General features: G+C 36.8%; 1 long non-coding RNA gene across 2 annotated transcripts in view; it reads left to right on the top strand.

Moving 5' to 3' along the window:
* Positions 1–12,822: 12,822 nt before the first annotated feature.
* LOC144291929 (uncharacterized) overlaps positions 12,823–26,340 on the top strand; it is a 72,647-nt gene continuing 59,129 nt past the window's right edge. For both annotated transcript variants that reach the window (XR_013359473.1, XR_013359474.1), the window contains exon 1: positions 12,823–12,901. This is a non-coding gene — a long non-coding RNA (uncharacterized LOC144291929). The remainder of the gene's footprint in view (positions 12,902–26,340) is intronic.

Raw genomic sequence — 26,340 nt, 5'->3', positions numbered from 1 at the left:
CTAAACAGACCTGTTTTTGAACACTTACTTCAGAACTTCTACCCAAAGAATCTTCAACAATTTAATTCATCTTTCTGAACAGGGATTTATTTTATTTTATTTAAAGATTTTATTTATTCATGACACACACACACACACACACACACACACAGATAGAGAGAGAGAGAGAGAGGCAGAGACACCAGCAGAGGGAGAAGCAGGCTCCATGCAGGGAGCCCGACATGGGACTCGATCCCGAGACTCCAGGATCAGGCCCTGGGCTGAAGGTGGCGCTAAACTGCTGAGCCACCCAAGCTGCCCATGAACAGGGATTTAAATGTCTACCTTCTAGGCTAATGCTTGCAAAGATTAGGAAAAAAAAACAAAAACAAAACAAAACAAAAACAAACAAAAAAGCACAAAAAATGTAGATGTTTACTGCAAAGCCAGTTCAGTGGCTTCTTTGTAGGTCCAAGATAACCAATGAGTTAAATTAGAAAAGAAAGTTATATAATTGCTACTGGTGCTTTTTGCCCTGAGTAGGGTGAAATTCATTGTCCTTTCCTACAAGCTGATAAATTCTATGTATGTCACCTCTTTTTCTGGCCCCATTCAGTATGGCTCCCTATTGCCAGTCCTCTAGCAGTGACACAAAATCACTAAGATCAATTAAGCAAATTCATGTCACACAGGTAAACACTGAGGCTGCACAGATTCAGTCATTTACCTTCCCAGAAGGAACCTTAGAAGGCTTAAAGTTGGTTCCTATTTCAGTGTGGCTGCACAATGAAATCATCAGGGCCTTTCCTAATCAGTTCAGGTTGCTTTGAGAGAATACCACAGACTGGGTAACTTAAACAACAAACATTTGTTTTTCACAGTTCTGGAGTTTGGGAGGTCCAAGATCAAGGTGTGGCAAATCCAGTATCCAGGGAGAGCCTGCTTTCATTTCAGGTCTGTCTGCTTGCTGTGTCTTTACAGAGCAGAGAAAGGAGAGAGAAAGAGAGAGAGGGAGAGAGAGAGAGAGAGAGAGAGAGAGAGAGAGAACCCTAAGGTATTTTCCTCTTCTTATAAGGATACTAGTTTCATTGTGATGGCTCTACCCTCATGACCTCATCTTAATCTAATTACCTCCCAACGGCCCCACTTCCTAATACCATCACATTGGGAGTTAGGGCTTCAACATTAGTTCTGGGGAACACAAACCTTCAGACATAGCAGGGCCCCAGTGCTAGACCAATTAAATCAGAACTTCTGGAGGTAGAGCCCAGGTTTCTGTACTTATTAACAGATCCTCTGGTGGTTCTAAGATGCAGTCTGGGTTGAGAACATCTACTTTATATGATAGGAGAAAGTATTCATTCCAACACGTGTCCAAACAGAAACAGTGCAAAACCAGAGAGGCAGCAATGGGTGCATAAACCAGAAGGCAGTAAACCCAGGGAAAGTCTTCAGGAGCAGAGAATGCAGCATGCACTGGAGGCTGAACATGTAACAGATACTAAGCAGAGGCTTTAGTTCATTATCCCAATCAACACTGTGAGACTTATCCAATTCTCTGACAGTTGAGACTAGCAGAAGTTACATGAAGCAGGTATGCTGGATCCATGACCTGAACTCGGGTCTGATTCTAAAACCTCCCTCTGAACAACCATGTCATCATACTTCAGGAAAAAAAAAAAAAATCCATGAAGCCAGCTAGTAGATAGCAAATTCCTGCCACTTGCATACTTCCTCACTCCACCTCAAAGGGAACTTCAATTTTCAGACAAACTAGATCCTAATTGGGCACCTCTGGCTTGGTCTCCTCTCTGGAAAAATTCTGGGTGCTGAGCTTCATTTAGCGAAGGGAAGATACTTGACCATTTCCTCACCAAGAGATTCTATCCTTTCTGAATGACGACCTCATCTCTGTCCCTAGGAGATGAGAGTGGGTGGGAGAATATTTTACTCTCTTTCCATATGAAAGTGTCACCTAGGGAAACGAAGAACCAATTAGTTTGACTTTTCGGGTTAGAGATGAAGAAACTGAAGCTCAGAAATTTGGGTGCCGGGAACCCTGGGTGGCGCAGCGGTTTAGCGCCTGCCTTTGGCCCAGGGCGTGATCCTGGAGGAAAGAAAAAAAAAAAAAAAAAAAAAAAAAAAAAAAAAGAAATTTGGGTGCCTTGTACAAGGCCACACAAGCAATGTAGGAGAAAGTCAGTCTTAACGTATGGTTTCCAACCTACACTGTAAGTTGAAGGATTCCAGGCAGTCATTCTAATATAGCTGAGCAGACATTTTTCTTTCTTTCAATGTCATTTGGCTTGACAAATGATGTACTTCCCTAGGTTGTGGGAACAGAGAGCTCACTGGGACAGCTTGTGTGAGTCTGCCTCACCTCTTTTTTTTTAAGATTATATTTATTTATTCATGAAAGAGAGAGACAGAGACATAGGCAGAGGGAGAAGCAGGCTCTCTGTGGGGAACCAGTGTGAGACTTGATACCCATACCTAGGATCACACCATGAGCTGAAGGCAGACTCTCAACCACTGAACCACCCAGGCATCCCTGCCTCACCTCTTTCAGACTGTCCTAAAACACATAACAAAAAGAGGAGAACAGTTCTGGATTTTATTTAACCTCTATGTTCCTGCTAGATCAAAGGTCTGGCAGGAGAAACAATCTCTGGAAACTTCAAATAAGGGGCCTTATTTTCTTCTTTAAGTGGAGATGAAGAAACAAAAAGAGTATGGGCTTTGAAATCATTCAGGGCTTAATGTAACCCTTTGCTTTGCTCTTTAAACGTTCTGTGACCTCTCACATATTACTTATCTCTTCATCTTGACCTTTTATCTGATGGATTCAATGACATAGATCTTTGTACAAACTGGTGCTTACTAAATCTTTGTTCCCACTAAAACAAATATCTTAGTACCAAGGGTGTTAAAGCTTCCATTTTTTTGGGGGGGGGGGGAGTAGAAAGAGAGAGAGATGGGAGGAGGCATAGAGAAAGAGGGAGATAGAGACTCTTAAGCAGACAGCATGCCTATCATAGACCCCAATACAGAATTTGATCTCACAACCTTGAGATCATGACCTGAGCCAAAATCAGGAGAATACTTAACCAGCTGAGTTGCCCAGGTGCACCAAAGCTTCCATTTAAAAAATAAAATAAAATGGGCAGCCCCCATGGCGCAGCGGTTTAGCGCCACCTGCAGCCCAGGGTGTGATCCTGGAGACCCCGGATCCAGTTCTGCGTTGGGCTTCCTGCATGGAGCCCACTTTCTTTGCCTGTAACTCTCTCTCTCTCTCTCTCTCCCTGAATGAATAAATAAATAAATCTTTAAAAAAATAAAAATAAAATAAAATGACATTGACTACTCAGTAGAAAAGAAAATTGATGGGAGAATTTTTTTCCAAAAAATTACTGATTTATTATAAAAAGACATAACTCAGGAACAGCCAGATGGAAGACCGGGGAAAGGGCGGGAGCTTGCTTACTCTCTACAGGCCAGAAGGTTCATTACATAGGGACAATTGATTAAATCATTGGCCCTGGGTGATTGATTCAACCTCTAGTTCTTCTATCCTCTGGAGATCCAGAGGTGGGACCCAAAGTTGTTGTTGGTGGTGGTGGTGTTGTTGTTTTCAGGATATTTCTTTTTTTTTTTTTTTTTTTACTTATTTTTTTTAACTGGAGTTCAATTTGCCAACATATAGCATAAAACCCAGTGCTCATCCCATCAAGTGCCCCCTCAGTGCCAGTTACCCAGTCACCCTCCCCTTTGGATGCCTTTTGTTTCTCTATTTCTTTTTTTCCCCAGTCCTCCTACCTTAATAGAAGCGTGAACTCTTCTCACTGTAGCATTCCAGCTGTTCTCTCTTTAAATCTCAGGCCGAATTCGTAGATTTTCAGGATGATTTGAAGGTTATCTAGGTAATTTGGTGGGGACAGGTGACTTGGGGACCCCACTTTTCCACCATCTTGCCCCACCTCCCAATGTTTCTAGCAGCAATGTCCACAATAGCCAAACTGTGGAAGGAACCTCGGTGTCAATCCAAAGATGAATGGATAAAGAAGATGTGGTTTATGTATACAATGGAATATTCCTCAGCCATTAGAAATGACAAATACCCACCATTTGCTTCAACGTGGATCAAACTGGAGGGTATTATGATGAGTGAAGTAAGTCAGTCGGAGAAGGACAAACATTATATGGTCTCATTCATTTGGGCAATATAAAAAATAGTGAAAGGGAATAAATAGGAAAGTAGAAAAATGAGTGGGAAATATCAGAGAGGGAGACAGAACATGAGAGACTCCTAACCCTGGGCAATGAACAAAGGGTGGTGCAAAGGGAGGTGGGCGGGGGGTGGGGTGACTCGGTGAGGGGCACTGAGGGGGGCACTTGACAGGATGAGCACTGGGTGTTATTCTATATGTTGGCAAATTGAACACCAAGAAAAATAAATTTATAAAAAAGAAAAGAAAAGACCTGAATAGTCAGGGGAATATTGAAAAAGAAAACCAGAGCTGGGGGCATCACAATGCCAGATTTCAAGTTGTACTACAAAGCTGTGATTATCAAGACAGTATCGTACTGCCACAAAAGCAGACACATAGATCAATGGAACAGAATAGAGAACCCAAAAATGGGCCCTCAACTTTATGGTCAACTAATATTCGACAAAGCAGGAAAGACTATCCATTGGAAAAAGGACAGTCTCTTCAATAAATGGTGCTGGGAAAATTGGACATCCACATGCAGAAGAATGAAACTAGACCATTCTCTTGCACCATACACAAAGATAAACTCAAAATGGATGAAAGATCTAAATGTGAGACAAGATTCTATCAAAATCCTAGAGGAGAACACAGGCAACACCCATTTTGAACTTGGCCACAGCAACTTCTTGCAAGATTCATCCATGACGGCAAGGGAAACAAAAGCAAAAATGAACTATTGGGACATTAATCAAGATAAAAAACTTCTGCACATGAAAACAAACAGTCAACAAAACTAAAAGACAACCTACAGAATGGGAGAAGATATTTGCAAGTGACCTGTCAGATAAAGGCCTAGTATCGAAGATCTACAAAGACCTTATTAAACTCAACACCAAAGAAACAAACAATCCAATCATGAAATGGGCAAAAGACATGAACAGAAATCTCACAGAGGAAGACATAGACATGGCCAACATGCACATGAGAAAATGCTCCGCATCACTGGCCATCAGGGAAATACAAATCAAAACCACAATGAGATACCACCTCGCACTCATGGGGAAAATTAACTAGACAGGAAACCACAAATGTTGGAGAGAATGTGGAGAAAGAGGAACCCTCCTGCACTGTTGGTGGGAATGTGAACTGGTGCAGCCACTCTGGAAAAATGTGTGGAGGTTCCTCAGAGTTAAAAATAGACCTGCCCTATGATCCAGCAATTGCACTGCTGGGGATTTACCCCAAAGATACAAATGCAATGAAACGCTGGGACACCTGCACCCCGATGTTTCTAGCAGCAATGTCCACAATAGCCAAACTGTGGAAGGAGCCTCGGTGTCCATCGAAAGATGAATGGATAAAGAAAATGTGGTCTATATATACAATGGAATATTACTCAGCCATTAGAATACCCACCATTTGCTTCAACATGGATAGAACTGGATGGTATTATGATGAGTGAAGTAAGTCAATTGGAGAAACATAGTCATTATATGGTCTCATTCATTCGGGGAATATAAAAAATATTGAAAGAGAATAAAGGGGAAAGGAGAGAAAATGAGTGCAAAATATCAGAGAGGTTGACAAAACATAAAAGACAACCTAACTCTGGGAAATAATTAAGGGATAATGGAAGGGGAGATGGGCAAGGGGATGGAGTGACTGGGTGACGGGCACTGAGGGGGACACTTGATGGGATGAGCACTGGTGTCATGCTGTATGTTGGCAAATTGAACTCCAATAAAAAAAATATACAAAGGAAAAAAAAGTTATCCTTTAAAATCATGTATTTGATTTCAGTATGCTTAAATTGCACTGTAAAAGAAAACTCTAAGTAAAATACTATATTTTCAAAATCATTTTTGATAGCTCAGTATATTTGCAACTATGTCTGCTCATAGACACAGTTGCACAGTACATGGTCATCTGTCACCTGGATTATCGCTACAGAGATGCAGCAGTATTCATCTTTAGGGCTCGGATGTGAGACCTCAAGATTTGTTCTGATTTATCAGAGAAAAATCTAGCCTTTCTGTTTCTTTAATGACAATTTTTGTTATATTATATGTATATGTGTTTATCTATAATATATGTAAGCAAGATAAATGTAACTTTTAAAATTTCCCAGTTATTATTTACATCTTGATATTAAAATACAATAAACACAAAGATCATCTTTACACTTTTCTTTTAAAAAGAAAATGTCACCAAATTTCTGAATTGTTGACAACTAATAACTAAATATCAATAGAAGAGCAGAGTAAAAATTTAAATGTTTATATTTTCTTCTATATGCAGAGAAACACCAAAGCTTTCTAGAGAATATTTAGTAAATTTAATATATATTTGATTCAAGACTGACCTTTTTATATTAAAGCTAAAGATAATCTTTGTTAGAAACAGGAAAACAATCTGTATATAAAATACATTTCTACCATGTAAATTCTAAAAAAAAAAAAGTCCTTTATTTTAATGTATTATTTATCAATCTTTTCCTTTGTGGTTAGGGATTTATTTTGTCCTGTTTAAGAAAATTTTTCTTGTTCCTTAAATATTTTCCCATATTTCCTTATATAATCTTTATGGATTTACCTGTCATATACAGGTATGTGACCCATCAGCAATTAACTTTTGTTCTTGATGTAAAGTAGGTAAACATTTGTTATTTTCCATTTGAATATTTAATGGATCCATCTGAAAGGATCATAATTCCCCACTGTCTTGCATTACTACCTTTGTCATTAATTGGGGTGATTATGTGTGACTACATCTGTTTTTGTACTCTTTCTGTATGTGTAGGTTTGCTCTGCTCATCTATGTGTTGTCATTGCACTAATACTGCATTGCTTTTATTACTGTAGATTACTAAAAGCCTTGGGATAATGCAGTGTAAGGCCTCTCATTTTGTTCTTCCTGAAAACTGTCTCTTTTTTATCAGTATTTTCATTTTTGTAATTTCATATAAATTTTGAATCAGATGACAGTTTGGCATTTCATTGACAAGTCTATAAAATAGTATGAATGAAAACTTACATCTTTTAATGTTGAGTTTTCTAATATATGAACATTGCTTATTACCCATGTATTTAGCTCTTCTTTACCTTTTTCTCTCAGTGTTTTTAGTTTTCTTTGTAGAGATCTCACACATCTTTCATTAAATTTATTCCTAAGAATTTGAGTTCTATGCTTTTATAAATGGTATCATCTTTTAAGTTGTCCTTTTTGAATTGTTCTCTGTTAGCATATAGAATTGCAATGGAATGTTACATATTGACATTGTATCCAACATCATTTTGTAATAATCTGCTACTCCAGAAGAATACTGCATTAAAAATCACCCCAAAGTTCATTGGCAACAGATAAATTGGCAAAGTTCTGCATGGAGTTGTGTGATTTACAATTAGCTGAGATTGGTCTTGGATAAGACCAATCTTATCTGCTTTTTGGATAAGAATCTGTAAATTGTTTGGAACAGCTCTCCTCTGTCTTATTGTGGGGCACACTTGTGTCTCCATGCTTGGATGGGGAGACACAACCTATTATGTGTTTTGTGTTTTTTTTCCTTAAGGAGGAAGAGGAAAACTCTTAGAAGGCTGAATAGAAACATGTGAAACCCTGAAAGCCTAAGCATAATCTCACTTCTGCCCATGTTCCATTATCCAAAGTAAGTTATAACTATGTTCAACATCAGTGAATCACGCTCTCCCAATGAGGTATGCAGAAGAAGCAAATATTTGCTAAATATGCCTAATTTATACAGGTGCTAAATTTGCTTATTAATTCAAGTAATCTACATACATATCTTTTTGGATTCTCTGTCTACACAACTGTATCATATTCAAATAATGATATTTATTTTCCTTTCCAATTCTTGCACCTTTTATTTGTCTTCCATTATTATACTGCCTAGGACAATACAGTTGTTGAATAGAAATGGACATTGTCTTGTGCCTTATATCAGGGGTAAATTTTTCAATATTTCATCCATAAGTATAATTTCTGTATTAGGTTTATTATTGTTCTTGTTAATTATAAATGGGTGTTGAATTTTATAAGATTCTTTTCTGTAGTCTTTAAAATGATCATATTTTTTTCTCCTTTTTTTCTATAAATGTGGTGAGCTACATTAACTATTTTCTTAATGTTAAGAAATGTGAATGTGAAGAAATGTGAATTATATATATTATAATATATATATTATATATTTTTATGTTATTAGATTCAGCTTGTGCATATTCTAATATTTTTGCATCTCTGCTCATATATGTTAGTGAGAAGTTAATCTATAATTTGTCTTTCTAATGTCTTTGTCAGACTTTGTTATTTAGGTTTTGATGACTGTATAAATTGAGTTTGGCTTCAAAAATCACCTCACAAAGTAGTTCATCCTTTTCCCTTTTCCCATAGAGTTTGTGTAAAACTGATATCTTTTCCTTAAGTATTCAGAAGAATTTACCATTTAGCCATCTGTGCTTAAATTTTCTTTATAGAATTTTTTTAAATTATTGATTTAATTTATTTAATGCATACAGAAATATTCACATTTTCTATTTCTTCTTGGCCACCATTGGTAAGCCTATTTTTAATGCATTTATCCACTTCATCTGAAGTTTTAAAGCTTTGGTGCAAATTTTTTCATAATGCCTTCTAACTGTTTTTTGTGTCTACAGAATCTCTAATGATGTTGTCATTATTAATTCCTAATTTTGGTCACTCTTTCTTCGTTATTTCTCTTTCACTTCCCTGTCTGTCTTTCTGTCTTTAGAAATTTACCTTGGGGCATCGGGGTGGTTAAGAATTTGCCCTTGGCTCAGGTCATGGTCCTGGGATCAAGTTCCATATCAGGCTTCATGCTCATCAGGGAGTCTGCTTCTCCCTCTCCCTCTGCCCATCCTCTCTGCTCATGTTCTAGTTCTCTCTCAAATAAATAAATAAAATCTTAAAAAAAAAAAATAAATTTAGCAGCTTTATTAGTTTTTTTTTTTCTTTTTTTTAGAAGTACCTTTATGCTTTTTTGGTCTTTTTGTTTGTTGGTTTTTTACTTGTTTTCCTTTTCATAAATTTCTTCTCTCATCTTTATTATTTTCTTTCTCCCATTTTATTTGCTTTTTTCTTTTTCTTTTGGTTTTTGAAATTATTGAAATGGGTACTTAGATCAGATTTGCTAGGGCCCTGACATCCTGGCTATGTTGGTAGCTCTGAACTCCAATTCATGGCTCTCTATCCCAGTCAGACTGTGGAAAGACATAGCAAATTGCTTTCTGTTTGGCTGAAAATTTGCAAATGACCTAGAGTAAAATAGGGGTAAATTTGAGGTGTTGATGTGTTTCCCTTCTCTTGGATATTGATTATTCACACCCTGGGTGCTTTTGTGGCTTTAAATGGATAGGCTTTTTTTTTTTTTTTTCCTTAGCTTTTATCATTAAAATGAGGTTTAAAGTGGGTACTCTTGGGTGGCTCAGTGGTTGAGCTTTTGCCTTCAGCTGTCTTTGTGCAATCCAGTGTGTAATCCTGCTACCTATCAAGTTATATCCCAAACAGTAAAGACATTGATGAAAATTATCTTTTATTTTCTCTTTTTGATGTCCAGGCACATTTTTAAAAAGAGGTTTATTGAGATTCAATTTACAACATACAATTATCCATTTAAATGTATAACTCATTTTTTTAGTATATTCTTGGTATTATACAACCATTACCACAATCTAATTTTGGTGCTCTGTTTATAGAAGCACATATGTTAAAAGTTATTATGTCTTCATAGGCACCTGGGGTGGGGAACTCACTTGATTAAGCATCTGACTTGATTTCAGCTCAGGTCATGGTCTCAGGGTTAGGAGATGGAGCCCAATGCAGAGTGTGGAGCCTGCTTAAGACTTTCTCTCTCTCCGTATTCTCCTGCCCCATTCTTCTCCTAAGAAAATTATTATGTCTCCATGATGAATTAACACTTTTATGATTATAAGATCTCCTTCTCTGTTGACATTCACATTTTTTCCTAAAGTCATTTTTGTCTAACAGTAGTAGAGAGACTCCAACTTATTTTGACTGTTGCTTGCCTGGTTTATATTTTTTCACCATTTTACTTGCAACCAACTTTTTTTAAAAAATAAAGTCAATTTCTTATAGATAGCATATATGTATGTTACATATACAACTGTAATATGTTTTTTAAAAATTAAAAATCGGACAACTTAGTCATTTACATTTAATACCGCTGTTGATAAACTGGCATTCAAGTCTGCATTTGGTTTTTGCTTTCTATATACCTGAGGTCTGTTTTTACCTCTATTACTGCCTTCTTATAACTTAAATAGATATTTTCTAGTATATCATTTAATTCCCTTGTCATTTATTTTACAATTTATTTTTACTTTCTTAGTTGCCCTGGGTATTGTAATTATTATATTAATTTCTAATAGTCTAGTTCAAGTCATTACCAGTTTGATGTCAATAATATACAAAAGTGCTTCTTCTGTACAGTTTCCTTCTCCCATTCTTTTCCATTATTGTTGCAAATTATAACTATACATTTTGTATCCATCAACTTAGATTTGTAATTATTATTTATGTGGTTAATCTTTAAATCATATGGGAAAAATAGTGTTGTCAGCAACAACAAAGTTTATAGTTTTTTTTTTTTAATGTGGTTACCTTTGCCAATCCTCTTCATTCCCTTATATGAGCTACTATTTAGTCTTCTTTCATTTCATCCTGAAAAACTCCCATTAGTATTTCTTATAGGGCAGGTCTGCTAGAAAAAACTCAGTTTTTGTATTTATGGAAATGTCTTAATTTTTAACACTTTTTAGAATAGTTTTGCTGTATATAGAATTCCTGGTTGACAGGTTTTATTTTTTTTTCCAATACTTTAAATATACTATTTCACTCTCTTTTTGTCTCCATGCTTTCTGGTAGTATGTCAGCTATGAATCTTACTGAGGACTTCTTGTACCTAAATTCTTTCTCTCTTACTACTTCCAAGAGACTCTATCTTTGGATTTCTATTGTTTGATTGTAATCATCCAGGTATGAATCTGAATTTATTATACTTAGAGTTCATTAAGCTTCTTGGTTGTGGAGATTAATTCTTTTTATGAACTTTAGGTAACTCTAAACATAATTTACCTAGATAGTGTTTTCTCTTTTCCCCTCCTCTAGTTGCTTGATTCTATCATATGTTGGTATGCTTGATGGTGTCCCACATATCTCTTTGGGTTTGTATGTATGTATGTATGTGTGTACATATGTATGTATTTTCTATTAATTAGACTGGATAATCTCAATTCACCTTTACTCAAATTTGCTGCTTCTTTCTTCTATCTGTTTTAATATGCTGTTGGACCCCTCAACTAAATTTTTCACTTCATGTATTGTCATTTTCAAATCCAGAATTCGGTTCCCTTTTATAATTCTCTTTATTGCTTAGTGAAATCTTATTCTAATTATTTTCTTTATTTCTTTAGACATGGTTTCATTGAGTTATCTGAACATATTTTCAGTAGATTATTTAAACTATTTGTGCAGTAAATCCAATATTTGATTTTCTTCAGGGATTGTCTCAGTTGATTGATTTTTGTTATACTTTTAAATTTCTTTTCATGTCCTGAAATTTTGTTGTTATTTAAGAGTGAAATTTCAAATAATATAACATGACAACTTTGGAAATAATATTCTCGGGCAGCCTGGGTGGCTCAGCGATTTAGTGCTGCCTTCAGCCCAGGGTGTGATTCTGGAGACCTAGGATCGAGTCCCATGTCAGGCTCCCTGCATGGAGCCTGCTTCTCCCTCTGCCTGTGTCTCTGCCTCTCTCTCTATCTGTGTCTCTCATGAATAAATAAATAAAATCTTTAAAAATAATAATAATATTCTCTTCCCTTCCCAGAGTTTGTTGTGTTGCTGCTTGTTATAGTTATTGGTATTTATCTAATGATTTCCTTAACTAATTCTGTATAGTCTGTATTTGTGTGTGTGTGTAGTCACTAAAGTGTCTACTTGGTTAGATTGGACAGAAATATCCTTACACGACTAAAGCCAGTATATCTCTGTGTCTTTTCCAGGACACTCAGTGTGTTTTGGGGGGTATACTTTTAACATCTGCACGTCTAAATCTTGTCTTAACTTTCACATCCTATATATGCAGAGCTTCAAGATCATCCAGAGGTGAGAAATTAAGGAATTTTCATGTTCTTGGACATATGTATGAGTCTACATGTGCATTCTACAATTCCAGGCATTTGTTGGAGTTTTTCAATGCCTTACATACATCTCAGACCTTAGCTTTTCTTTGTTGGTTGGATTTTTGTTTAGTCAATTGTTTACCTTGACTATTAGCCATTATTTCATTTAGCCATACCTAAAACTTTTGACAGTGAATATTTCAACAAATGTCACTGTCCCTCAGGAAAATGCTTTTAACATTGGATGACAAACAAAAATAAAGCTTTTCAAGTCAGATCTTCCAGAAAACCACTAGACAGATCAAAAAGCAAGACAGAAGGAAACAAGAAAGGAAAAGACAAGAAAAGACAAGACAAGAAAAGAAAAGAAAAAGAATTCTGTGAAAATAAAGTTCCTTCTGCTCCTTGTTGTACTAGGAATAAAGGTTGTAATTTCCAAGGTTACCACAGAGCTCGGAATGTGTAATAGAAATGGTGTACTTTAAAATGCTAGCAAGATGCAACTTCTTTTCTTATCCTACTTGGGTTGCTGTAAGTCTTTGGTTGACTTTCCAGAACTCTTGAAAATGTTTCTTTTAATCAGTTTTTTCCATCTTTTTCATTGCTTTTATAGAAGGACAAATTTTTCAAGGTCCTTAAGCTTCTATTTTAAAACATTTCTCTATTTTTGTATATTTAAGTGTTATAAACTTTGTTATAATTAACATATATTTATATACACATAAATATGGTCATGTATGTTAATATATATAATAATATATATGTATGTCATTATCCTCATTATTTCCTACAAGACTCTTAAAACTAGAGTAAATAATTAGATTACAAAGTCAGCAATCATACTTTGAGAAACACCACTGTATAATTATACAGTACATGTGTGTATACGTATGTAGGTCTGCTCCCAGTTCCTGGCAGAGTTTCTGAAATCTTTGGGATTTTCTAAATGATTAGAGTTCCAAGCACATCTTTTGTTCTAACACTTGTTCTGTAATTCTAATTTCTGACAGAGATCTTGGATCTCTTGGAATTTCCTGAGTGATAGCAGTTTTGTCATCATCACTTTCTCCTCCCTCTTCCTCCTCCTCCTTCTCCTTCTCCTCTTTCCCTCCCCTCCTCCTCCTCCTCCTCCTCCTCCTCCTCCTCCCCCTCCTCCTCCTCCTCCTCCTCCTCCTCCTCCCCCTCCTCCTCCTCCTTCTCCTCCTCCTCCTCCTCCTCCTCCTCCTTCTTCTTCTTCTTCTTCTTCTTCTTCTTCTTCTTCTTCTTCTTCTTCTTTCTTTTTCTTCACTTCTTCATTCTTTTCTCTTTTTAAAATGAGGTGATTTTTTTAATGAGGTAGATTCCTGAATAGCTTCAGTTACCAGAAAGATCAAGCCATGGGTAGAAGTTTAGAAACTTCAACCCCACCTCCTCATCCTCTATGAAGGAGAGAGGAACAGAAGATTGAGTTAATGATTGATTATACCTGTGTGATGAAACTTCCATACAAATTCAAAAATACAGAGTTCATGGAGCTTCTGAGTTGCTGAACACATGGATGTGCTGGAAGATTGGCATGCCCAAAGGGGGCATAGAAGTTCTGTAGCCCTTTCCCATACCTTGTCCTGTGTATCTCTTTATCAGGCTGTTCATCTGTATCCTATATAATATCATGGGAAACTTGATTTACAGTTGGTCTGTCAGAAGTACTAAGGCTAGTTGGGATTTGTGATTGCCATCTGAAATAGGATGGAACTAAGCCTTTAATTTGTGAAATATAATGCTAATGCAGGGTATATAGTATAATAACTGAATTGAATTGTAGGATATCCACTTTGTGTCAGAGAATTGGTTGATGTAGAAACAAACTGACACTAATAGTGTCAGAAGTGTTACAGGTGAGCAAAGGAAAGCAGTGAGTTTTTCCTACACAACTGCCTTAAACTAACAAGTAGGTTTGGGATTAGAAAGGAAAATGAATTCTACAATGAATATTTTCTAATTCTTCATTTTCCTTTAGACATGAAATAATTTTGTGTGGGACTCTGAACATCTAACATCTTTATCTGAAATAATATCATTATCATTTCTTGGAGGAACTTGTGGGAGATTGGATACATCAGACACTGCATGGACTGCAATCCAGGACTCATAATACTCCAGTGATTTTGTGACCTGTTAGTAATTTCCTTGAGCTCTCATTTTCCACAGCAATATAGAAAGAAGCTTTCCTTGCTCTAATGAAGTGTTAATTTTTAGAAAAATGAAATGCAGACCAAATTGTCCCCCTGGCTTGAGTTGAGCAAGAGCATAGATAGCATAGATCTATCACAGATGAACTTTGAAAGGTTAGGGGAGTTAGAATGCTGCAAATTTTATTAACAAAGCTCTGCTGGCTGCCATATGAATGCAAAAGTAGCCAGAGTGTCTTTCCTGGAGTACTTTCCTCTGGCTCTGTGTAGAACACTAACAGAGTAAGACAAGCAGAGATTACTCAGCTAATTGACTGGAGGCTGTGAATAGCTGATCAGGCCAAACAATCCTTTATGGTCTAACCAAGGCATGAATAATTGGAGGAGTCTGTGTTGAATGATGATTATCTTGTAGTTTATAGATAGATAGATAGATAGATAGATAGATAGATAGATAGATAGATAATGGTAATGTTTAGGAAACTGTCTTCCAATGACAGAAAAATAAATGTCTAGAATAATAATAAACAGCATATAATTTCAACAAAGTCAGGAATTCAAAACTTTAAGCTAAGCATTGCCTTCTCCAGATTTTATTTTTTAATATGCAAGCTATTTGGGGGAATTTCATATAAAGTTCCTAATATTTCAATATAAATGAAATGGGCTGGCTAGTGGAAGAGCAGGCCTTTTGGAATTAGACTGCCCTAAATTTGTTTCCAGACCTTTAATGTCTGTGTGAAGCTGGTTGACTTGGTTATAAAACTGGTTGGTGGGTGGGTATTTGTGAGCTCTGCAGTGAAGACTTCAAGATCTAGGGTGAATGTTCCTTGTATGCAGGCACTACCCAAAGTGCTGCCCGTCACTTCTGTTCCTGTCCAGATCTATCAAAGGTCATGGAGATTTGACACTTGCTTGCCCTCACATTTTCACAGCCTCCATTCACTCAATCTCTTCAAGGGTGAATGAACTCAGAACTCTTTTCTAATAATGGTTATAAAATTCCAGACACCCTGTCCAGTCTGGTGGTACCCATGATGAGCTGTGGTATAGGTGAAGCTATAAAACTTAGTACAGGGGATCCCTGGGTGGCGCAGTGGTTTAGCGCCTGCCTTTGGCCCAGGGCGCGATCCTGGACACCCGGGATCGAATCCCACTCGGGCTCCCGGTGCATGGAGCCTGCTTCTCCCTCTGCCTGTGCCTCTGCCTCTCTCTCTCTCTCTCTGTGACTATCATTAAAAAAAAAAAAAAAAAAAAAACAACTTAGTACAAACTGGATAAAATCAGGAAGTTGACCTCACAAACCCTGCTTTGCTGTACTTCCCACCTGCTGAAATGGAATGGTGTCTGGAGAACAGGGGCAGATTAAGAACTACTGAGTGGAATGATCCCAGAAGCTGAACCACAAGAGAAATCTTTTGATAGAGTGGAAGCATGATGGGTTTAAAACTTCCTAACTTTTTGGGATACCTTGGGCCACATTCTCTCTGAATAGAATTTTCTTATATATAAAATATACATATATATGTATATATATGATAATTTATTAATATTTCTTTTTTAAAAAGACTTTATTTATTTATTCATGAGAGACACACAGAGAAAGGCAGAGACATAGGCAGAGGGAGAAGAAGGCTCCCTGCGGGAAGCTCGGTGTAGGACTAGATCCGAGGACCCTGGGATCACGCCCTGAGCCAAAGGCAGACACTCAACCACTGAGCCATCCAGGTGCCCCTATGAAGATTTCTTTTTATTGAATGGTCTTAGGGTCTGTCTGATTCCTGATAAATATTAAATTGCCTGATAGTTGTGTTTTGGAGACTTTTCTCCATAATATTCTGTACTTTCTCAGCCTCCAGTTCTTCACAGAACTAGGAATCACATGTCTCTCAGCTTCTCCAGTACAAGTTCCATGTGAGTCTGGTCCACTGGCACTGAGTCATCAGCGTGTAGTGATGTGCCTGGAACACAGTAGTTCCTTGAACACTCCTGGGGCAAGGGAGTAAATGAGTGAAAATGATTGCATATGTGCCCTTTAGTTGTTATGAGATTCAGAAGCTGATCCTATATTGACTTTTTGCCTTCCCTAGCCATATCAGGTGGGTAAAAGAAAGAACTGGCAGCTTCACTCATTTTAAGTTTTTTTTAAAAAAGATTTTATTTATTTACTCATGAGAGACACAAAGAGAGAGGCAGAGACACAGGCAGAGGGAGAAACAGGCTCACTGCAGGGAGCCTGATGTGGGATTCAATCCTAGGACTCCTGGATCATGCCCTGAGCCAGAGGCAAACACTCAACTGCTGAGCCACCCAGGCGTCCCTTAATACTTTTTCTTAATATTTTGCACCCACCAAAAGCACACAGTTTTCCCCCCACAAATGCATTATGCAAACTATACCCAGTGCCTAATTTGCTCCTGTAGGTGGGGATGCGGTGGGGAAATGAACCCCTCATGTCTGGTCGATATGAGAAGCATGTTAAGATCAGGTATGGAGTTAAGCTCGAATCAGGGTTATCCTGAGTGGCCAGGAACAAGACACAAACCAGAGTGAGAGAGTCCTGAGAGGAGAGGTGGAACCAGAAAAGGAGAACTTTCAGGAGACAAGGTTGGTGTCTATTTCTGCTGTTTATATTGGCCTGGAACATTAGTGTGTGTCCACAGAGCAGGCCCAGCTGTGGCTTGATCCTTTTTTCTGTTGGCTACCATTTTCCTGCCCTGCTCTTTCCAATTTTATCTCCCCTCTTTCTAGTCAACCATGTCTTCTCCAGATTTCCTGCATTGATCCTCATCTATAGTTAGTTTATTCCAAATCCATTTGAAAAGCCCAAGGTACAGAAAACACTTAAAACAGGATTTCTCAGCCCTGACTGTACATAAGCATTACTGCCACAGCTTTGCAAAAATATCCGTCACTGAGCCACAAGCCAGATCAACTGAATCTTTGTCCTTTATAAGTAGAGCATAAGCATCAGGGTGTTTTTTTGTTTGGGTATTTTTGTTTTATGTTGTTTTGTTTTTGGTGGTGGTGGGGTTCTTTTAGCTCACTAGGTATGTCTAATTTGCAAACTAAGCCAAGGACTCCTACCTTAGAAATCAGTATTTTATTTTATTTTATTTTATTTTATTTTATTTTGATTGGAGAACAGCTAATTTTGCCTTATCATTGCTTGGCCTTACTCTCTACTGGCTTCTGTGAATTCTATACCCATTTTGTGCTTCAGTTCCTATTAACTCCACTATCTTTTTTTTCTCTTCCTTTGAGTGTAACAAAGATCAGTGTCCTGAGAGATTGGGAATAAGATGGTACGTTACTTTTTTAACATACTGTTGAACTGAGTCTGTTAGAATTTTATTGAGGATTTTTGCATCTATGTTCATCAGGGATATTGTACTGTAGTTCTCTTTTTGAGTGGAAGCTTTGTCTGATTTTGGAATCAGGGTAATTCTGGCCTCAGAATGGATTTGGAAATTTTTCTTCCTTTCCTATTTTTTGAAATAGTTTGAGAATAGGCATGAATTCTTCATTAAATGTTTTGTAGAATTCACCTATAAAGCTATCTGGTCCTGGACTATTGATTCTTGGGAGTTTTTTTTTTTTATTATTATTGATTCAATTGCTTTACTGGTTATCAGTCTGTTCCAATTTTTTATTTCTTCCTGTTTCAGTTTTGGTGGTTTATTTATTTTTTTAAGTTTTATTTATTTATTCATGAGAGACATGGAGAGAGAGGCAGAGACATAGACAGAGGGAGTAGCAGACTCTCTGTGAGGAGCCTGATGTGGGACTTGATCCCAGGACCCCCAGATCATGACCTGAGCCAAAAGCAGATGCTCAACCACTGAGCCACCCAGGTGCCCCAGTTTTGGTGGTTTATATGTTTCTGAGAATTTATCCATTTCTCCTACATTGTTCAGGTTGTTGGCATGTAGTTTTTTTTTATAATTTTCACTTAAAATTGTTTGTTTTCCTATGGTGTCAGTTGTTATTTCTCATTTATTTATGGTTTTATTTATTTGTGTCCTTTCTCTTTTTTTTCCTTGATATATATGGCTAGAGGTTTATTAATTTTATTTATTTTTTCAAAGAACCAGTTCCTAGTTTCATGTCTGTTTGTTTTTTCAGTTTCTGTATTATTTATTTCTGCTCTAATCTTTCTTGTTTCCTCCCTTTTCATGGTTTTAGGCTTGCTTTACTGTTCTTTTTTCTAGGTGTTTTAGGTGTAAAGTTGGGTTATTTGAGATTTTTCTTGCTTCTTGAGTTGGGCCTATATTCCTATAAATTTTCCTCTTAGAACCCCATTTGGTACATTCCAGAGGATATGGATCATTGTGTTTCCATTTTCATTTATTTCCATGCATTCTCTTAAAGTTTTTATTTAAACTCCAATTAGTGGGATCCCTGGGTGGCGCAGCGGTTTGGCGCCTGCCTTTGGCCCAGGGCGCGATCCTGGAGACCCGGGATCGAATCCCACGTCGGGCTCCCGGTGCATGGAGCCTGCTTCTCCCTCTGCCTGTGTCTCTGCCTCTCTCTCTCTCTCTCTCTCTCTCTCTGTGTGACTATCATAAATAAAATTAAAAAAAAAAAAATAAACTCCAATTAGTTAACATATAGTGTAGTATTAGTTTCAGGTGTACAATTTAGTGATTCAACACTTCGATACAACACCCAGTGCTCATCCTGATCCCCATCACCTAGTTAACCCATATCCCCACCCACCTCCCTTCTGATAACCCTTAGTTTAGAGTCTGTTTCCTGGTTTGCCTCTCCCTTTCAATCCCCATTATGTTCATTTGTTACATTTCTTAATTTATACATATAAGTGAGAGCATATTGTGTTTATCTTTCTCTGACTTATCTCACTTAATACAATACTCTCTGGCTCCATCTATGTCATTGCAAATGGCAAGATTTCATTCTTTTTTATGGCTGAGTAATATTCTGATATATATATATCACTTCTTTTATATATATATATATATCACTTCTTATATATATATATCACTTCTTTTTTTAAAATATTTTATTTATTTATTCATGAGACACACACACACACACACACACACACAGAGGCAGAGACACAGACAGAGGGAGAAGCAGGCTCCCCTCAGGGCCCAATGTGGGACTTTGCTTGCCTTCTAGGAGCAGCACAGGGAAGTTTGGACTCTATTTCAGCTCCAAACTGTAGGGACCTGGTGTGGTGGGAATCTGCACTGATCTTTTGGGAGAGAGTCTTGCCATCCTGAGGTTGATGCAGGTTTGACTGAGAAGGGCTCAGAGGTGTGGTATTTGGACAAAACATGCTAACAACCAGGGTCTGAATTAGCTGCCCCTCAGTAGATGTCTCTGAACCTATGCTAAAGGGCAGGTAAGGGAAATGGAGCTCGTTGGCTCTTTTGTCCCAAGAGAGACCTCTCTGCAAGTGACACCTCACATAGATGAACTCCAGGAAGAGTGAATAATGGTGCCCTGTGCACCTTAGGTGATCATAAGATGGTATCATCTGCCCTGGGATTGCTGGCCCATCTTGTCTCCAGGAGTAAGGCAATGACCTCAGAGCTCTATCCCAGCTAAGCCCACCAACCTCTAAAATTCTATTCTTTCAACACCACTGATTGCAAACACTGATAAAAATCAGCTCCTCTTGTTTCCCCAGCCAATGGCTTTAGGGAAGTGTTCTCTTGGTGTGTATCCCTGTGCACTCCACTCTCTCTTGCCCTTCTTGACCAGGGCTCCCTGCCTTCACAGCACCCATGATCCATTTCTCCCCAAAACCATGTCTCCACAATCTCTACCTTCCTCAATGTGGTTTCTTCTCTCCCTGCAGTTGTGCAGTTTGTTCTATCAGTCCTCAGATTGATTTGATGCGTATTCAGAATGACTTGATAGTTAACTAGCTGTGTATGAGTGATTAAGTAAACCTACTATGCCACCATTTTAGCTTTCCCCCTCTTTCCATGTATTTTTATTTATTTATTTATTTATTTTTTTTTTTGTTTTAAAATTTTTATTTATTTATGATAGTCACACACACACAGAGAGAGAGAGAGAGGCAGAGACACAGGCAGAGGGAGAAGCAGGCTCCATGCACCGGGAGCCCGACGTGGGATTCGATCCCGGGTCTCCAGGATCGCGCCCTGGGCCAAAGGCAGGCGCTAAACCGCTGCGCCACCCAGGGATCCCTCCATGTATTTTTATTTCTTCTTTTATTTCCTGGTTGATCCATTCATTGTTTAGTGGCATATTATTTAACATCCATGTATTTGTGTTCTTCACATATTTTCTTTTGTGGTTGACTTCTAGTTTAGTAACAATGTGGTCAGAATATATGCATGGCATAACTTTGATCTTGATTTTGCTGAAGCTTGTTTTGTGGGCTAATATGTGAACTATTCTAGAGATGTCCCATGAACACTTTAAAATAATGTGTGAACTGCTTTAGGATGAAATGTTCTGAAATATATTTGTTAAGTCCATTGGTTCAGTGCATCATTTAAAGCCATTCTTTCCTTGTTGATTTTCTGTTTAAATGATCTATCTGTTCACTGATACAAGTGGGGTGTTAAAGTTCCCTCCCTATTATTATTGTGTTTGTATCATTTAGTTCCCTTAAGTTTGATATTAACTATTTTATATATTTGGGTGCTTCTATGTTGGATGCATACATATTTACAATTGTTATATCTTCTGGTTGGATTGTCCCCTTTATTATTACCTAGTGTTCTTCTTTGTCTCTTATTACACTCTTTGTTTTAAAGTCTAATTTTGTTCAATATAAGCATTGCTACTTCACCTTTCTTTTGACATTCATTTGCATGATAGATGTTTCACCACTCCTTCACTTTTAATCTACAGGTGTCTTTAGGTCTGAAATAAGTCTCCTATAGGCAGCATATTGATGGATCTTATTTTTTTTATACATTCAGTCACCCTATGTCTTTTGATTTCAATATTTAGTTCATTTACATTCAAAGTAATTATTGATAAATCTATGTTGCATTTTATTATTTGTTTTATAGTTGTTTCTGAAGATTTTCTCTGATCCTTTCTTGTCATTCTTTCATGTTTTGCTGATCTTCTTTAGTGATACATTTGGATTTCTTTCTTTTCATTCTTTTCATGTTTTCTGGTGGTTTTTTATATATAGTTACCATTAGGTTTTTAGGTAACATCTTCTGCATAAAGCAGTCTATATCAAGTTGGTGGTTGTTTAAGTTTGAACCCATTCTTTACACCTCTCCTTCCCACATTTTAGATATATGTTCTTATATTTTGCATTCTTTTATTTTGTGAATTAATTGATTGATATTTTGTGGAAATATCCATTTCTACTGCTTTTGTGTTTCCTAATTTTAAACTGTCACTTTTGTTCTCTCCTTTCCACTCAGAAGAGTCCCTTTTAAAATTTCTTGCAGAGATGGTTTAGGGGTGGTAAACTCCTTTAGTTTTTGCTTGTCTGGAAATTCTTTATCTCTCCTTCTATTCTGAATGTTAGCTTTGCTGGATAGAATATTCTTGGCTTCAGATTTTTTCCCATTCAGCACTTTAGGTATATCATGTCAATCCCTTTTGACTTGGAAAATTTTCACTTAAAAGTCTCCTGCTAGCCTTATGGGTTTCCCCCTGTAAGTTACATATCTCTTTTTTTCTTGCTGCTTTTAACTTTTTTTATTTATCACTATATTTTACCTATTTAATTACAATATCTCTGTGTGTATCTGCTTTTTTATTTTGATGGGAGTTCTCTGTGCCTCCTGGATCTAGATATCTCTTAACTTCCCCAGATTAGGGAAGTTTTCAGCTATTGTATCTTCAGATAAATTTTCTACTCCCTTTTCTCTGTCTTCTTTTGGGACTCCTATCATATGAATGCTATTACATTTGTGGAGTTATTGAGCTTCTTATATCCATTCTCATTTGTGTAATTCTTTTCTCTCTCTTTTGTTCAGCTTAATTACTCTTCATTACTCTGTCTTATAGGTCATTAATTCATTCCTCTGCTTCTTCCAGCCTGCTGTTCACTTCACCATGTGTGTTTCTCATTTCATTTATTGTATCCTTTATCTCTGCTATGTAATTTCTTATCTCTGTTTTAGGGCTCTCAATCATATCTTCCTTCTTCTCAAGTCCAGTGATTATTCTTATGATTACTACATAACATTCTGTTTAGTCATGTTATTTATATCTATTTTGCTTAAATTTATGGCTATGAACTTGTCCTTATTCTTTGTTTTGGGATAAATTTCTCTGTCTTCTCATTTGTGTAAATCTCTTGCCTGTTTTTCTGTGTTAGAAAAGTCAGCTACATCTTATTTTTTTTGAGGGTCAGGGCTTTAGGAAAAAGATGTCCTGTAGTGCCTTCTTGTGTGGTGTTCCCTGTCTCCCAGAGCCTGCACTTCGGGAAGTGTTTCCAATGTGTGCTGCATATGCTGTGCTGTTTTTTTCCTGGCCTATTTATCCTTCAGACCAGTCATCTACAGAGACTGTCTTTCTCTACTGTGAGCAGTGTTTGGTCTCGGCCTAAATGCAGTGCATTTTATCTAGATGTGCTCTGGTGTGTTTGTGAAATGAGACCTATCACAACTGCTGCTAGAACCAAGATTCTGCAAAACTCCTATGTTGGGAAACCCAGTGTGAACAGGGGTTTGGGCCAAGCTTCTTAGGAAGGGGGCTTGCCATACTGGGACTCAGGCAAGGGTTACTGGAAGGGGTAGTTCCAGCAGAGCATGGGGAAGGTGGGAATTGGTGTAAGTAAGTCAAGTAGCAACTGTCTGAGCTATGCTGGTTCCCACAGCTGCCCTTCGTTTATGCTGAGGGGTGAAGGAGGGAAATAGTGCTAGCCAGTTCCTTCTCCATGAGTGCTGTCTCTCTGGGATGTGCTCAGAGATAAGCAGCTAACCTCATACTGTATGCCCCAGTTGCTCTTCAGATTCCTGTTTCCATGTGGTGTGTCCTTAGATTGTTTGCCTGCCTTCTCTCTAAGAGCAGCCCAGTGTCCTCTGGGATCTATCCCAGCAAAGCCCTCTGAACTGTAAAATTTCAGACCTTAAGTTTCTGTGGTTGCCACAAGTCAGGAAACTCCGCCTCTCTTGTTTTACACGCTAATTGCTATGGGGATTTGTGTTCCTGTGCTCCCTTGTGTGTTAGTCTGTTTCTTCCTTTTCTCAGTAATTTCAACTCTTTCCTAGCTGCAGCAGCCACAATCTGTTTCTTCCCTAAACCACGTCTCTGTACTTCTTACCCTCTTTGATGTGGCCTCTCCTCTGTCTTTAGTAGTGGAGTTGGTTCTGCCAGTCTTCAGGTCAATTTCTGTGGTATTTATGATTATTTGATAGTTATCTAATTGTAGTCCTGGGATGAGGCAAGCCAAGGGTCTTTCTACTCTGCCACCATCTTCCAACTCCCCTATTTTGAAAATATTTTAAAATCTCTTTTTTACATTATGTCATTTCATTATTCTATTTTCAAGCTTTTTTTTGGGGGGGGGGTTCACCTATTATCTACATTCTGCAGTTAAATCCACAATGATTTTTTTGGCATACTCTATATTATTCAGTTTGGGGATTATCATTTGGTTAATTTCTAAATTTTCCTTATGCCTCCTGAGACATCAGTAGCATTCATGCATTGTGGGGCTAATATTCATTAATTATTTTTTTCCGAGACTTAATCATAATTTTCTGGTTTATTTCTTTGTTTTGTTGGTTAGTTTCTGTGTTTTAACTTAAAATATTTTTAATAAAATGTAAAGAGCCTATGTCAAGAAAATAATAGAACTTCACTAATGTATATATGTGAAGAAATCTTTCTGGAAGGTAGTATTCAATATTACATACATTACAGTTTTCACTTCCAGAAGTGTTTCCAATGTGTGCTGCATATGCTGTGCTTTTTGCTCAGGCACAATCCTGGGGTCTGGGGTTGAGTCTTTCATCAGGCTCCTTGTGGGGAGTCTGCTTTGTCCTCTGCCTATGTCTCTGCTGCCTCTCTCTGTGTGTCTCTCATGAATGAATGAATAAAAACTTAATATATATATATATATATATATATATATATATATATATATATATATATACACACCCAGAAATGAAAGTGTTGGATCATATGGTAGGTCTATTTTTAAATTTCTGAGGAACCCCCATAACATTTTTCATAGTGGTTGTACCAATTTACATTCCCACCAACAGTGCACAATGGTTCCCTTTTACAATCTCACCAACTCTTTTTCTTTCTTTCTTTCTTTCTTTCTTTCTTTCTTTCTTTCTTTCTTTCTTTCTCTTTCTTTCTTTTCTTTCTTTCTTTTCTTTCTTTTCCTTCCTTCCTTCCTTCCTTCCTTCCTTCCTTCCTTCCTTCTTTCTTTCTTTCCATTCTGTCAAATGTGAATTGATGTCTTATTGTGGTTTTGATTTGCATTTCCATGAGGATTAGTGATACTGAGTATCTTTTTGTGTTCTGTTGGCCATTTGTATGTCTTCATTGAAAAATTGTCTATTCAGGTTCTCTGACCATTTTTTAATCAGATTGGTTTTTTTCTGGAATTGTATGAATTTTTTTATATATTTAGGATATTAACCCTTTATCAAATATATCATTGCAATCTTCTCCCATTCAGTATGTTGCCTTTTCATTTTTCTGATGGCTTTCTTAGTTGCGAAAAAACTTTTTATTTTGATGTAGTCCCAATAGTTTGTTTTTCCCTCACCTAAGGAGAAATACTTGAAAAAAAATACTGGTAAGCCTGATGTCAAAGAGTTCACTGCCTCTTTTTTTTTTTTTTTTTTTTTCTTTTAGGAGTTTAGGGTTTTAAGTCCTACATTGAGATTGTTAATACATTTTGAGTTTATTTTTGTATATGGTGTAGTGAAGTCATCCACTTTCATTGTTTCTTAGTGTTGCTGTCAAGTTTTCCTGGCACCGTTTATTGAAAGGACTGCATTGTATATTCTTGCTTCTTTTGTTGTACATTCATTAACCATATAAAATTGGGTTTATTTCTGAGTTCTCCATTTTTTTCCATTGGTCTATACATCTCTTTTTGTAGCAGTAGCACATTGTTTTGATTATTATAGCACTGTAATATGGTATGAAATCTGGGAGCCTGATACCTCCAGCTTTGCTCTATTTCACAAGTTAATTTGGTTATTCTGGATCTTTTCTATTTCCATAAAAATTTTAGAAATATTTGTTCTAGTTATGTGAAAAATGCTATTAGCAACTTAGTAGTGATTGAATTTAATCTGTTTTGGATAACATGGACATTTTAACACTTTTATTTGTTTCAATCCCTAAGCATATCTTTTCACATATTTGTACCATCTTCAATTTCTTTCAACAATGAAAATAGTTTCTAGAGTATAGATATTTACCTTACTTGGTTAAATCTATTCCTAGGGATTTTATTTGTTTTAATGGAATTTTAAATAAGATTTTAAAAAATTTCTCCTTGTGGTATTTTGTTGTTAGTGTAGAAATACATGGATTTCCTTATATTAATTTTGTATCCTATAATTTTACTGAAATACATATTAGTTCTAATTTTTTGATAGATTATTTAGGATTATTTATATATCATATTATCTGAAAATAGTGAAAGTTTTCCTTATTTCTTACCAATTTAGGTGACATTTAATTTTTCTTGTCTGATTAGTATGTCTACAACTTCCAATACTATGTTAATACAAGTGGTGAGAGTGTTATTGACTTGTTATTGATCTTAAAGGAAAAGTTTTGGCCTTTCACCTTTCAGTATGCTGTTAGATGTGAGTTTGTCATATATGAACTTTATTATGTTGAGGTTAT

The sequence above is a fragment of the Canis aureus genome, chromosome 20, assembly GCF_053574225.1.
Source record: "Canis aureus isolate CA01 chromosome 20, VMU_Caureus_v.1.0, whole genome shotgun sequence".
NCBI lineage: Eukaryota > Metazoa > Chordata > Mammalia > Carnivora > Canidae > Canis > Canis aureus.
This window is presented reverse-complemented; position numbering and strand designations above follow the sequence as displayed.